Below are 15,039 nucleotides of genomic sequence, written 5' to 3' on the forward strand. Positions count from 1 at the left end.
ACTATTGGATATACGTTTCCCTTAGGATAAGGGTTGGATACTTTGGTTTTCTGACATACTATACATCATCTGACTCTTTTTCCATATTATTGAAAATGCAGGATTCCTTCAGTTTCTTGGATCATTTTCTTACACCGAAATGTCCATAGCTGAGATGTAGGACTAATTTATAGATCTTATGTTCTGGTGAGCAGTCTTTCCAATTACTGAAATCTGGGTCTATTCGCCTATAGAACACCTTGGTGTACCAGATAATACTTTTGTATTTTCTTTTCATTCTTGTCCCCTGATTTGCTCTTAGCAGTTCTCAGTGTTTCGTCTTCATTTCCTTCTCTTCGTATGTTTCGACTTACTTTATTTACATGTTTCTGGAACCTCACTCCTTTCATGTACATTATTTTTATTTCTTGATGTTGTATATCACCCTGTTGCATATCATGCAGACCTAACTGTGACCTGGACAGGGTATCAGCCATGATGTTGTCTGGTCCCGGCACAAAGATGATTTCATAATCGTATTCTTGCAGTGCTAATGACCATCTTGTGACCCTCCCATGGGTCAATTTACAGTCGGACAGAAATGCTAGTGCCTTGTGATCTGTGTATATATGCGTGTTCTTCTCCCTATTAAGTAGTATCTAAATTATTTCAATGCCCACACTATGGCCAGTGCCTCTTTTTCGGTGACGGAGTAGTTTCTTTCCCATTTTGTCAGTATTCTGCTCGCAAAACTGATGTATTTTCTTTCCTTACTTGCTGTTTGAAATGAAACTGCGCCGAGCCCATACCCGGATTCTTTCGTCTCTACACTGAAAGGTTGGACTAAATCCGGGTGAGATAGTGTGATATTTCTATTAATCTCTCTTTTGATGTCGTCAAATTACTCTTGGCATTTTCTATTCCAAATCCACACTACATTTTTCTTCGTTAGTTCTAACAAGGCTTTGGCATTTAATGCCTTATTTATTGCAAACCGTCTTCTGAATCAACAAATACCCAAGAATATTTTTAACTGCTTTGTGTTTATTGGTTCTGGAAAGCCCTTAATAGCTTCGAGTTTATCTGGATTGGATCTTATTCCGGAGGCTCAAATTATGTGACCAAGAAATCGAATCTCCTTCTAACCAAATTCTGATTTCTCAGGGTTGATTCTAATTCCTTTTTGTTCTAATGCGGTAGGTATCTCTTCCAATAAGGCGTTATGTTCTCTCCAATTATTTGTAGCGATTAGTATGTCATCTACGTAAACTAATACCTTTGCTAGCAGTTGGTCTTCTAGCACCATGCCTAACGTGCATACAAAAGCTGCTGTCGATATCTTTATACCGAAGGGTAGCACCTTGAATTGTTATCCTCTCTCTTGGTAGATGAACGCAGTGTACTTTTTGCACTCTCGTCCAAGGGCAATTGCCAAAAGCTAACTGTCAAGTCAATACGGGACATGGTTTTGGCACTGTCAAACTTTTGTACTAGTTCTTCTAATAGTTCTGGGTGATATACTTGCGGTAGTGTTACTTTATTAATCGCCTTGGCGTCTAGTGTAATGCGTACTGAACCATCTTTCTTCCTCACAATTACTAGCGAACTCACATAACTACTTTGGGCTATCTCAATTACCACCGCCCCCCCCGCCCACTCTAACATTCTCTTGATCTCAGCTGGCCGGAGTGGCCGAGCGGTTCTAGGCGCTACAGTCTGGAACCACGCGACCGCTACGTTCGCAGGTTGGAATCCGGCCTCGGGCATGGAAGTGTGTGACGTCCTTAGGTTAGTTAGGTTTAATGAGTTCTAAGCTCTAATGGACTGATGACCTGAGAAGTTAACACCTATAGCGTTCAGAGCCATTTGAACCATTTTTTTATCTATTTATGAACCGCTTCCCTTTTTGAGACGGGGATAGGATATGGTTTTATTCTGAAGGTTTATGTGGTAGTGTCTGAAATCGATATAAATGTTGCTTCATCAGGCCTGACCGTGGCATGAATACCTGATAAGACCTATAAAATATATGCCTTAGTTCTTTAGCTTCTGTGGGTTGTTTGTTTTCTTTTCTTTCCACCCTTTGTTCAACCTTTTGATGTATTTCTTCTAGCAACACTTTATTTACATGTTCCACTTCTCTATTAGATTCTTTCTCCCTGCTCATACTGTTCCATAAGAAAAGATCCTTCATAATGTGGACTTTAATTTCTTCACTATTCTTTGCTACTGCTTCATCCCTTTTTAAGGTCTCTATTACCTGTCCATTTATTTCAATATGCTCTGAAGCGAAGTCTATTCTCACGTAGTTGTTACTCAACCTATTTATTCCTAGAATTATTCCTACATTTAGATAACGAACCACAATTGCATTGAGTGTATATTTCTTCCTTTGTATTTCAAAATCTAATAAGGTTTGTTATCTCATTTGTTCACTCTTTGCCCCACATGCCATAATTGTTGTTATTCCTTGTAAGGGTAATTTAGGAACATTGTTATTTACCTTGATTTTTTCATACAGCTCAAGACCTATAGCACTCATCTCCGATCCCGTGTCAATCACTGCTGCTACACTTACCTGTTATATCAGGATTTCTAATGAAGGTTGGAACATCTCTTCCTCTTGTTCCTCACTTTCCTCCATTAGCGCCTCTTTAATGCTGTCTCTTTTATCATAACCTAGGAAGTGCACTGTGGGTCCTGCGGTATTTATAGCTCGTGTTGTGATCGTATCTTATCTGAACGTCCTATGAGTTTCCCTTTATTGGATCCTCATGCCTGTAATTGTTCTGTGTATTAGAGTAGTTTTCCCTTGTTTCTTGGTTGTAATAGTTACCTCTTCCTACACCTCTGTAGTATCCTCCTCTACCTCTTCAAGCCGTGTTATTAAGATATTGTTTTTTACCCTGTGTGCCCTGTCTATCATAGTGTTTTGTCTCCTGATGATTTATTCTATTACCTGTGTGTTGATGATATTGTTTCTGCCTGTTTGTCTGTTCTCTTTGTATCGTATTTTCATTAGATCTGATATTTCACCAGGGGTTTCTTCTACTGCCTTCTACATTTTGATTGTTCCCTGCTCGTGAATCCAACTGATCCAGCACTTGCACAGTTGCGTTTGCATCTGACTTGGATATTCGAGTTAATTTTTCTTGTATCCTTTGAGGTAACTTGATCATAATGATTGATATTAAATCCGATTCCTTCAAGGGATCATCTAAATACAAGTTCTTTTCGACATAAGTCTGGAAGAACCCTTTGTAACTTTAACAACCGCTAATACTGAAGTTTCTACCTTCAAATAGCTCTCTAACAACGCAATTCTGAGCGCTGCTCGTATGTTCTGCCTTGAGATTCAGTTTTCATACCCCAGTATAAAGCTTCGCCTTCCAACCTACTTATAACACAGCCTATTTTCTTTCTGTCACCCCAACTAGGAATCAATAGCTCACTGGAGTGTAATTTAGAGTAGAATCTGTGTGTGATAGGAATGTGTAGAGTTTAAATTCGTTTGGGTGAGAATTAGAGTGCATGCTTCCGGAAAGACACCCTCAAAGCAAGGCACGTATGCTACAAAGTAGCGGAAAAATTCTGTTCTTAAACTATGAACCCTCGTCAGATTATTAGCGGTGACCAGGCAGATATTTCGCGGGATTCTCAGGTAAATGTGGTTTAGATCAGCCAGAAACGTCGAAGACAGAAAATGCAGAGTATTACGACTTGTCTGTCAGGTTACGAAATGTATGGGAGACCGCAGCAGAACGAAACGTATGCGCTGTTGGTTCAAGAAGCACCATCAGTGAAACTGGCAGACCAGAATCACGAACGAAACGTCACGGAATGATGGAATTTCGTTCATCTAGTCCTGGAGGTGTTACCGGTGAATCTCAGTTTGAGGCTTTCATGCTATTCACGCAAGAAGAACAAAGGAAGAGACAAGTGGCAGAGAAAACGAGACGGGAGGAAAAGGGGGAAAGACACAAATTAGTCATAAGAGCAGCCACAGACCGTGTAGACGGAGTCAAGAAAGAGATCGTAAGAATCAAAGAGGAGCTAGAGAATGTCAAGAAAACGACAGCAGAAACGCGAGATGTCACAACAAGGCGAAGCGCGATACCAAAACAGCGTGATTGGTAGCGCAAGTATCACGAAACGACGCATCAGTGGCCCAAGAACAAGTTAAACTGGGAAGAACTGAGATGTGTAAGTCAAAAAACGCACTTTCAACTCTCCAAAACCAAGGCAAAAAATAGTTCAAGAAACGCAGGAAAAATTGAGTGAGGCAGAGAGGCGAATCGATCGCATAGAAATCTAACAGATCGAAGTCTCTGAAGTTACAGAGCTGAGGACCCGAGTCACCGCACAAGAAAACGAGTTGGCTAAGTACGTTCGGCAGGTACATGATCGGATCGCGCAATTGCAAACACAATCTCGTCCGGTAGGGCGCCACCGAGGGCATCACGGAAGCGAAGAAAATGTTTTGCGATTCTCCGAACCGCTATTTCATCAAGAATTGGCACTTTTTGTGGCGTACCACGCCAGGCACGTTGCGAGACTGAGTACACCAAATATCTGTCTACTGCTGTTATTTCTTTGGACCTCACAATTGTTGTCCCATTTCCGCTTCCAGGAGAGCAAGGAGATCTGTCGTAATTTGATGGCAACTGAGCATCGTATTCTGCCATAGCATTCTCGTAGAAAAGCCTTCACAAGTATCACTATGGCCAATGAAATTGAAATTGTTTCTTTTTACTTTACACTGCCCAAGGTACGGATGTACGTCGCCTTGTGTATTTCGTCGTTTCAAGACGGTAAATCGTGCCATACAGCATGTACGTCTCGATTTTCGGATTTGTTTCGTCTGGTGTTAGCGGTCCACGCTTAAGGCGCGTGTCGACGCTAAGACTCGGTGTGTTATGAGCCATCGCCTGTCGTGCGATGTAGCCTGTCTCATGGTGGAATTTTGCGAGCGCCATTTGAGCGCCGTCAGCGAAATATTGTGTATGGGGAATTAGCGTAGACAAGTGCTAGTCATAGTAGAATGGCAACCCCAGACCCGGAAATAGGAAGCAGAAACGATATTATGGACCATGGATGAGACTTATATTATAAAGAAAAGAAGTATGCTATTGATTCATTTCACAGTCAGAAGTGTAATTGTCGAATGTCGGATGCTTATACTCCCAAGGGCGTCGCCGTATCATCTCGTTTGTATCCTGCCAATAATTAATGATAAGACTGATAAAAAGACGCAGAACGTAGTTAAAATCACCGCCTAACAATAGACCCCGGGGGCGGCTATGTAAAAGGTAAATAATCTCCACTTTATAAAAACTCGGCTGTTCCACTGTGCGATCAGAACCATCCGAAGCTTTTAAGACAACCAATGTGACGTCGAAACCTCCTCAGTGGGAATGCCTTCCCGAAAGACTAAGCCAGTTCCCGTCGAAAATTCTGGTGCTGCATTAAAATAAGTTCGAAATCTAGTGAGAAGGAAACTCCAAAATTGAACCTCTTACAGGGACGCAATATCCTCACAGGAGCCATACATTGACTAGGCACAGCGAAGCTAGTTGCAACTCTTTTGCCACTTAGTTTCCATTTAATGTGACAAAGATATAAGATTGAACCATCAGTTCAAAGAAAAACCACAGAAATAGCAGCAGAGCAGTACAACTATTCCACCAGTCACCTGTCACTGTCCCTCGCAAATTCCAATGACGAATCTCATAGTGGGGTGCCTATAACCGGCTCTTTGCACTTGGTTGTTTTGCGCGACGCTGTACGGTCCGGCAGTACACGTTGCTTACGCTCGATGCGAGGTAAAATAGCCATCGCAGCCGGAGGCGTAGGCGTAATTTGTACCACGTCCGTAGCAGTCTGTGACATCCCAATGTGAGAAGGGTCGCTCTGCAAGGCGTACCGACTCTCTGAAGGAGGCAATCAGAGTGTGTCTCAAAGACAGCGGGCGACAACTCTGAGATACCAATTTCCGCAACTGGAGTCGCAATAGGAGGCAAATTACGATCCCCAGGGAACAGGAGGGCATTACTGTATTTGTGCTGGAGGCTCGGAAGGCTACGGCTCCGACACAGTCTGACTCCAGGGCAGCTCCACAGGGGTCTGCATCCCATACGTGTGCCTCGCGTAGGCCACTTGGTACCACAGTACTTGCAGGAGTAACTGAATAACACGGCTCAACGGAAGATGGGACAGGGGAACACACAACTAAACCATCACCATTCTGAGTGCAGCGCCACTTATTATGAATCACGTGCGACGCCGTCCAAGAAGTAGCAGGAACGGGGTCAGATTTGATTGCAACGGCGGAAGATCACCCCCGGTGATAGTGGGAATTGTCGGCTGGTCACAAGAAACGAGGGAGGAGGTAGTCCCAAGCTAATTACCAGCGGAGATAAGATTAGTAACCGTAAACTTACGGTGCTGTTCTAACGAAGACCGTAAAACAAAAACTCTCCGAGCGCGATTAGGACAAGGACGGCCACTTTGGTTGCACGTAAAACACACCCCACTTGTCTGCTGTATGTAATATGCATACGATATCCTCAAACCTGCAAATGATGTTCTTTCCTACCGAATGCGCGGTGCTATAACATTCCAACCTGTTTCGAGTTGAACAGCGTTCATGACGAATGCCTCCCACGTCACCATATTGCACCAGAACCAGAACTTCCTTAATATAAATATACCAGGTGATCAAAAAGTCAGTATAAATTTGAAAACTTAATAATCCACGGAATAATGTAGATAGAGAGAGAAAATTGAAAAAATGGTTCAAATGGCTCTGAGCACTATGGGACTTAACATCTATGGTCATCGATCCCCTAGAACTTAGAACTACTTAAACCTAACTAACCTAAGGATAGCACACAACACCCAGTCATCACGAGGCAGAGAAAATCCCTGACGTCGCCGGGAATAGAACCAGGGAACCCGGGCGCGGGAAGCGAGAACGCTACCGCTCGACCACGAGCTGCGAACGAGAAAATGCTTGGAATGACATGGAGTTTAATTAGAACAAAAAAAAAAAAAAAAAGTTCACACTGTCCGACAGATGGCGCTGGAGAGCAAAACATCAGTGACTGCGCATGACAATCGTGTATGAAAGGAGAGAGAGAATCAGATGCGCCAGCAGTCGCAGCATGTTGGCTTTACCTGAAAAGGAGCTTTTAGGGAAGCTGTGTTATCAGAATGGGGAATGTGCTAGTTCAGCGTTACGATCCTATCGCCATAGGAAGGGGATTCGACCGGGTAAAGGTCCATTGACAAAAGCAGCTGTGGTGAGGATGATTTCGAAGTTCGATGCCACGGGTTGTTTAGACGATAGACCCCGTAGTGGCCGACCGAGCACAAGGCGTAATGCTGCTGAGACAGTTCAGGAAGAAATGGAGACTGTAGCGGGCTCGTCTGTGAACGGGGTCGTCAGCGCTCGTGCAGTCGCACGTCGCACCGGCATTCCATACATTGTAAGTAGGCTGTTTAGGTTTTCTTATTGGTAACGCCACGTAGCGCTCTGTATGAAAATCACTGGCTGTGCTGTGTGCAGTCTGTGGCTAGTTTGCATTGTTGTCTGCCATTGTAGTGTTGGGCAGCTAGATGTTAACAGCGCGTAGAGTTGCGCAGTTGGAGGTGAGCCGCCAGCAGTGGTGGATGTGGGGAGAGAGATGGCGGAGTTTTGAAATTTGTAATACTGGATATCATGAAGTGCTATATATATTATGAAATGATAATTAAATTGACACCCTAGCTGCAAGCAGGCGTTGATATACTTCATTGGGGACATGTTGAAAATGTGTGCCCCGACCGGGACACGCATAGGTTAATGTTAGTCAGGGCCATTCTTTTGTAGGGATTATTGAAAGTCAGATTGCGTTGCGCTAAAAATATTGTGTGTCAGTTAAAACACAGTCATGTATAATTGTTCAAAGGGGACGTTTCGACACTAATGTTTGGTTGGCACTGAGGCTTACCCTCCCATGTTATCCTTACAAAATCCATCGTCATCATGAACTGTTACCTGGCGATTTAGTGAAGCAGAGGGCATTTGCGGTGTGGGCGTTTAAAAAGATGGCGGAAGATGGCGATTGGTTGAGTAACGTGTTGTGGACCGACGAAGCTCACTTCACGCTCCGAGGGTCTGTCAACGCCCACAGCTGCAGAATTTGGGCTACCGAAAATCCTAGAACTGTAGTGGAAACTCCATTGCACGACGAGAAAGTCACGGTATGGTTTGGATTTACCACATCTACCGTCATCGGGACTTTTTTCTTCGAGGAAATGCGTGATTCTGGTTTTGTAACTGCTACCGTGACGGGTGAGAGGTCCGCCGATATGTTACAGAATCCCATCATCACCAGCCTGGCTGACAAACACCTGCTGGAACGTACGATGTTTATGCAGGATGGCGCTCCACCCCATATTGCTAGACGCGTGAAAGACCTCTTGCGCGCGTCGTTTGGTGATGATCGTGTGCTGAGCCGCCACTTTCGTCATGCTTGGCCTCCCAGGTCCCCAGACCTCGGCCCGTGCGATTATTGGCTTTGGTGTTACCTGAAGTCTGAAGTGTATCGTGATCGACCGACATCTCTAGGGATGCTGAAAGACAACATCCGACGCCAATGCCTCACTATAACTCCGGACATGCTTTACAGTGCTGTTCACAACATTATTCCTCGACTAAAGCTGCTGTTGAGGAATGAGTGTGGACATATTGAGCGTTTCCTGTAAAGAACATCATCTTTGCTTTGTCTTACTTTGTTATACTAATTATTGCTATTATGATCAGATGAAGCATCATCTGTCGGACATTTTTGAACTTTTGTATTTCTTTTATTTGTTCTAATAAAACCCCATGTGATTCCAAGGATGTGTGTCAATTTGTAACTCTCTATCTACATTATTGCATGATTTATTCAGTTTTCAAATTTATACTGACATTTTGATCACCCAGTATTGTACCTCCGCAGGAAGATTGAATATTCGAACGTTGGTATATTCAATGTCCGCATTCGCAAGGAGCACCATACTGATCGAACTATCTCTATGCTGGAAGGGGATCTGAGAACTTTAATTTAAGAGGATCTTCTCCACTTGAAGCGGATTCACAGATTAACAACACATAAACCTCACGGTCGAAATAGGCGATATGCTCTTGGTCCGATGTAACACGAAAAATATGAGCTGATCACTCATGAATTTTTAATGATTCAGGCTGCACGTTACGCGTTGACTTATGAAAAGGAAAACTGGCAGTACCTTTACGTGGATCATTCTTGGACGGCATGAGAAACAACAGGAGCGCACCAGGCTGCTGTCAGACACACATCCAGGGTAACAATGATGTGACACACCAATGCACAACCACCATTGAAGTTATAAAGAATTAAACACATCGGACACTACGGGAGACCGGATTAGTAACCAACTACCTGCTAGCCAGGTGCACAGGGCGGAACTGTTGGTTTCAGCTGTCAGATCACGCTTTCTGTCCAAATTGTCTTATTGCTGCACACTACAAGTGTAGCGTCCACTGGCCATTATCGTAACTGGAGACACTTCACCTGATTCCAGCAAGAGTACGTGAGTATTGCGTATAAGCACTGTAGGTATCTTTATTCGTCGTCAGCTGCTTACTATCCGTCATTATACGTCTGGTGTCTGTGTTGCAGCAGACACATACTACATATTATTATAACTGTGATGTCTGTTCTTTCGGACTGAGGTTGAGATCGGAGTTTCTCTCATATATGGCCGCTGAATCTAAAATGCTGGCCGCGCGGGATCAGCCGAGCGGTCTGGTCCGCTGCAGTCATGGACTGTTCGGCTGGTCCCGGCGGAGGTTCGAGTCCTCCCTCGGGCATGGGTGTGTGTGTTTGCCTTACGAGAATTTAGGTTAAGTAGTGTGTAACCTTAGGGACTGATGTCCTCAGAAGTTAACTCCCATAGTGCTCAAGCCTTTTTTTTTTTAAGAAATGGATACGTTGCGCCATTCCCGGGTTAATTAGCATTCGTATTAGCCACTGAGGCCATTGCGTGCGCAAATTCATTCGGCCCGTCAGAGACGGTGTCGCCAATGGCGTTCTTTTCTGCCCTAAAACTGAACAGGAACATGAAACAAAGATTTTACATCAGATGGAACTACAGAATCGAATCCGAGCCAAAGATAAAGCAATCTCCTACGATGACATCTACGCTTTGAGAAAAACTGACGGTAACTGTATCTGGCGGGCTGTTTGAATCTGCAAGCGCAATACCCTGATTGCCTACCTTCACTGCTAATTGCCTCTGAAACGGAGTAACGTATCTAATTTCTTTTCTTGGCCGTTATTTAATGGCACATTCTCCCCTGCAATGACCTTAGATCTTTTCAGACTGTTTCTGACCTCTCTCTATGAGACTTCTGGCTAGTAATAGCTTCAGTGCGGCTGCATGCTACGTCCGAACACCTGAGGGATTCAGGTAAAGCTGTGAGCAATGCTGATATTGAACGCTTCACGTGCAGTGTGTGACGAGTTGAGAACATGGGTTGGATGGAAAGTGTGCTGAGATACCCGAACGGTAAAAACTATACGTCTATAACGAAATTATAATTATATTAATTACCTTCAGCTGCTAACGGGCGTTGATATATGTCAACGGGGACAGGTGAAAAGGTATGCCCCGACCGGGCCTCGAACCCGGGACCTCCTGCTTACATGACAGACGCTCTATCCATTTTTTTTTTGTTTTGTTTCATTTTGGTCGTCGTTGGTCGTTGTGTTTGGTCGTTGCCTACGTCACATGACATCCGTTGAAGTTCCTTGTTGATCCTTTCACTCAGTTCTTTATTACAGAGGCCACCCAGCTCTCTGACCGAACACGCTGAGCTATCGTGCCGGCATCCATCTGAGACACCGAGGGCACAGAGGATAGCGGGACTGCAGGGACTATCTCGCGCACGCCTCCCGCGAGACCCACATTCTCACCTTGTATGTCCACACACTACTTTCGTAGTGTCCCACCCCAACACACTCATTACTCGTGGAAGAAATTCTTAGCAAGTCCTGTAAGAGTTCGGGGTATATGTGAGCAGCCGCACAGAAGAAGAAGGTCATGGCCGGTGTTGCCAGAGCTATATACTTATATGGATGTGGTGTCTGTTCTTTCGGACATGTCCGAAAGTACAGACACCATATCCATATAAGAATATACGTCTATATCTCGTCTTGTTGCGGCCTACTTCTCGCGAGGCTGGTTTCCTGTTATTCTGTGCTGTATTAATGTTAAAAAACGAAAATAAATCAGTAACAGATGGTCATAGTAGCTCTACTCCATGTATCCTACGTTTTCCTTTGTTCCTGGAGGGCGGGAACACGACATGGTTCCCAGACCCCACGTTAAGACCCTGGTGACTTTACCACCATCCCATCTTTAAAATAATAATAATAATAATAATAATAAAGGGTTTAGACAACCACTATCGTAAAGCGGGAAATCAGTTTTCGAGTCCTAGTCCAGCACAAATTTTGTCTTTGACTTATTTAAATGCCCAACTGCAGCTAAGGTCTGATTTTCTCTTACATCATCCATGAGTTGTAATAATATAAAACGAAGAGATAAACATATCTCTGATATGAAGTGTTGTAAAGGGGAAATCTGGGGCAACCCAAAGTTACTGTGCTGCATTAATTACAAGATGTACACGGTGACGAAAATAAAAGTTAAAGTTTAAAACATTTCATGACAACGTAATATAAACAGTAGTCAGAAATAACTCCCCCAACACTTGTATAAGACCCAGAAAATACTGCTCAGGTGAATGAGAGTGTGAGAATTCTACACTGCCAAAGCGAGATCATGAAGTAGAAAATTATTTAGTGGTACCATACGACCTGAAAATGTTGCGTTTCTGAGTCGTTGCTGAAAATTAAAGTAATAATACTGTTTATCTCCAATGATAGTCAACTTCCTGATGAATTCATCTAATCATCCATAAGCAATAATAATCTTACGGTTTATGCAGGATGGATCTCCATCAGGATGGATCTCCATTCACCATGTTCGATATTCACTAACACATATCAACCACGCCGAGTGAACAGATAACGGAGAACATCCAGCACGTTCACTCCATCTCAATTTCCTCAACTTTTATCTGTGTGGACACCCAAAGGAACTATTTAATAGAACGCTCATTCTGTAAACACAGATGTTTCATCAACGCTGTGTCAGGTTAGAGTGCGACGAGTTCTTGTTTGCGTAGGGTGAAGCAGAACAAATATGGAACATTTTATGCGAGTTTCTATCATTTGTTGAGAGTGAGAAAATTCTTACAATCATGCAAGTATTAATTATAGGTACTGTGCTACTGGAAGTTGTGATTCCAATAATAACTCAACAACGAAGCACATCACGCTGTTTATGTGTAGGATATTGTTTTCTTGGTTTGAAATCAACTCGTTCTCAGTGTAAGTTCAAGTATTTTTCATGCAGCTTTCGAAAAGGCTTAAAAGTAAAAGATTTGTAAACATTCGCGTTTCTATGGCACATCACTGTGTCTCTTATCTTCTTTATAAATGTTTATAACTATTCCCGAAAAAAAAAAATAATTTCACAAACCGGTAATTACTCCAGTACTGTCACATTTCACAACACGTATTTCCAGTTTAAAGTTGCAAATATACGTCACAATGTGGCCTTATATTAAGGAGGGCTTAAAGGAGATGAGACTTCTGGAATAAATTTTAAGTTAGATCATAAAACCGCTCAGGATTACCCAATACATTAGTAACAGTATTTGTGGTAGACAACGTCAGTTTCCTTTAAGTCAGTCATATGATAAGAATAATCGTACTGAAATTACATAGGCTGATTTGAGTTTTCCGTGCAGAATAGCTGCATTCGATCAGGAGTGTCCATAGAATTTGTTCACATTATATCAACGGAATCTGAACCAATTATCGATGTCTTTCTCTTTTTTCTAGGTTAATAGAGAACAATTTTAAATGACACTGCCTAATGAATATGGTGAGTGTTCTTACACATTTTACTCACATCTGTTTAGTTCTTTGTCTATGTGTGATACCGAAATTTTCATTTCTGCCAACTGCCTTAGTTGACTATGCGATGATGTGTGATACCGTTGAACAATTTAAACATAAAATTTAAATATTTGAAATAAAATCGCAATCGCTGCCACGATGGTCTAATAAATACAATACGGTTGTGGGTTTCTGTAAAATATCTGAAAGGGTATTGCAATTGCGGTTTATCTCTTCTTACATGTGATGTGGCGTATTGAATAACTTGTTATCGGACAAGTGTTACACAAAAACGTAGTCGTTATAGTTATATTCCTTGTGACTTTTTCGCTTTTAGCTTCTAGACAGACGAGATTTAAAAGAATTTTACCTTTAACATCACATTATTTCTTCCGCTTTTACCGATATGCGTTTCGGTGATGTTGCAGCACCATCATTCGATTGTATTTACATTTTTGGAAATTCTTAGGAGAACGACGGGATATTCTTTTTGAGACGAGCTTTGATGAAGACAATTCTGATCAGGATGAACATCGCAAAGCCATGCCAGAAATTTCCGAAAAAGGTAGCCAACTCGGTGGTGATGAAACATGACCTACAAATATGAAGATGCAAAAAAGAATTATTTTTAATTACGGAAGAATCTTTTCGATTCATATTTATTGCTGAAACCAACACGAGTACCCGAAAATAATATTTAATGAAAAAAAAACCACTTGAAGACGAATTGCGGTCAATAATTTGCTGAAATTTTAATCTGTGACGCTTATAATGAGTAATGTGGTAGATATAGCAACCAATTAGTGTTTCACTCCCTCAAAACATTTATAGTTCCACGGGATAGATTTGCAGTAGACGCAAACCGGATGTCACGTAATGGCGGTTACAGCATTCGTCACGTCCATTTTCGTACTTAGCCAGGAGCTCATATTCCCATTGTTGGTTGGCCATATTCCGAAAACCACCCACCAGTGGAGACCACCGTTACCATACGTGCCCCATGTGGACTCCTTGTGCACACGACTCGCCTGCGTGTTTGCGGAGGACCACCACAATAACGCGCGTGAGCAATAGCGCGCCGTGTGTACACTCGCTCGCTGATGGGGGAACATCAAACGTGGCGCACGCACGGCCATGTTTGTTATCTATCCACTTCGGTAATTGATATCGGCGTTTAGCACACAAGCCGCCAGCCTTATGCGCTTCGCGTTATAGCAAGTTCTGGGCTCTGCCGTCTCGGAGTGCAGACCTTCTCCCACGTCTCAATTACCTACCGAGACTTCACTACTTCGCTGCGGCAGGATGAAATGAATTAATCGTTTCCTATTGCTGTTACTGGAAGATTGATATCATTCAATTGTAACACCAGATGGGGGGAAATAGTTTCAACACATATATTTTTAATTATAAATTAAGGAATCTGAAGGTGTAACGTCCCGTCAATGCTGAGGTAATCGATCTAGAGAGATCTAAATCTAAATGACTGGAGATTGATTTAAATTCCATTTATATCAAATGGGTAAATGAATTGGTAAGACATTCGGCGCCGATTGACTTTTCCTCTATATTGAATCTTTAAGCTGCTGAGATGCATAAGACTCTTTTCCATTTTTTAAATATATTTTTATTTACTAAGGATAAAATAGTAAAGGTCACTTTCTACCTAGATATGAATCTCATGACCGCCAGAATTCTTCAGCAACCGATCATTGATGTTCAGAATAAGAGACGCATATAATATGTCGTAATTCCATATTAAATCAAAATTAATAGAAAAGAATCTTGCCTAAACATTGTAGCAGTATCAGTTTAAAAAATATCATCATGAACTACGATGTAACTTTTTAATTTCTGCCAGCTGCAAGGGCGGTAGCCGCTTCCGCCCCTCCCCCCTTACCCCCCCCCCCCCGCAAGCTCTCAGTAAACGGAAAATAATGTAGTATAGTCTTTCTTTCAAGAAAATGATTTAAAGGTCGATATTACTCAACTTTTTAAATTTGGAAATTTGTGGTAAGGTCTC

The sequence above is a fragment of the Schistocerca cancellata genome, chromosome 9, assembly GCF_023864275.1.
Source record: "Schistocerca cancellata isolate TAMUIC-IGC-003103 chromosome 9, iqSchCanc2.1, whole genome shotgun sequence".
Taxonomy (NCBI): domain Eukaryota; kingdom Metazoa; phylum Arthropoda; class Insecta; order Orthoptera; family Acrididae; genus Schistocerca; species Schistocerca cancellata.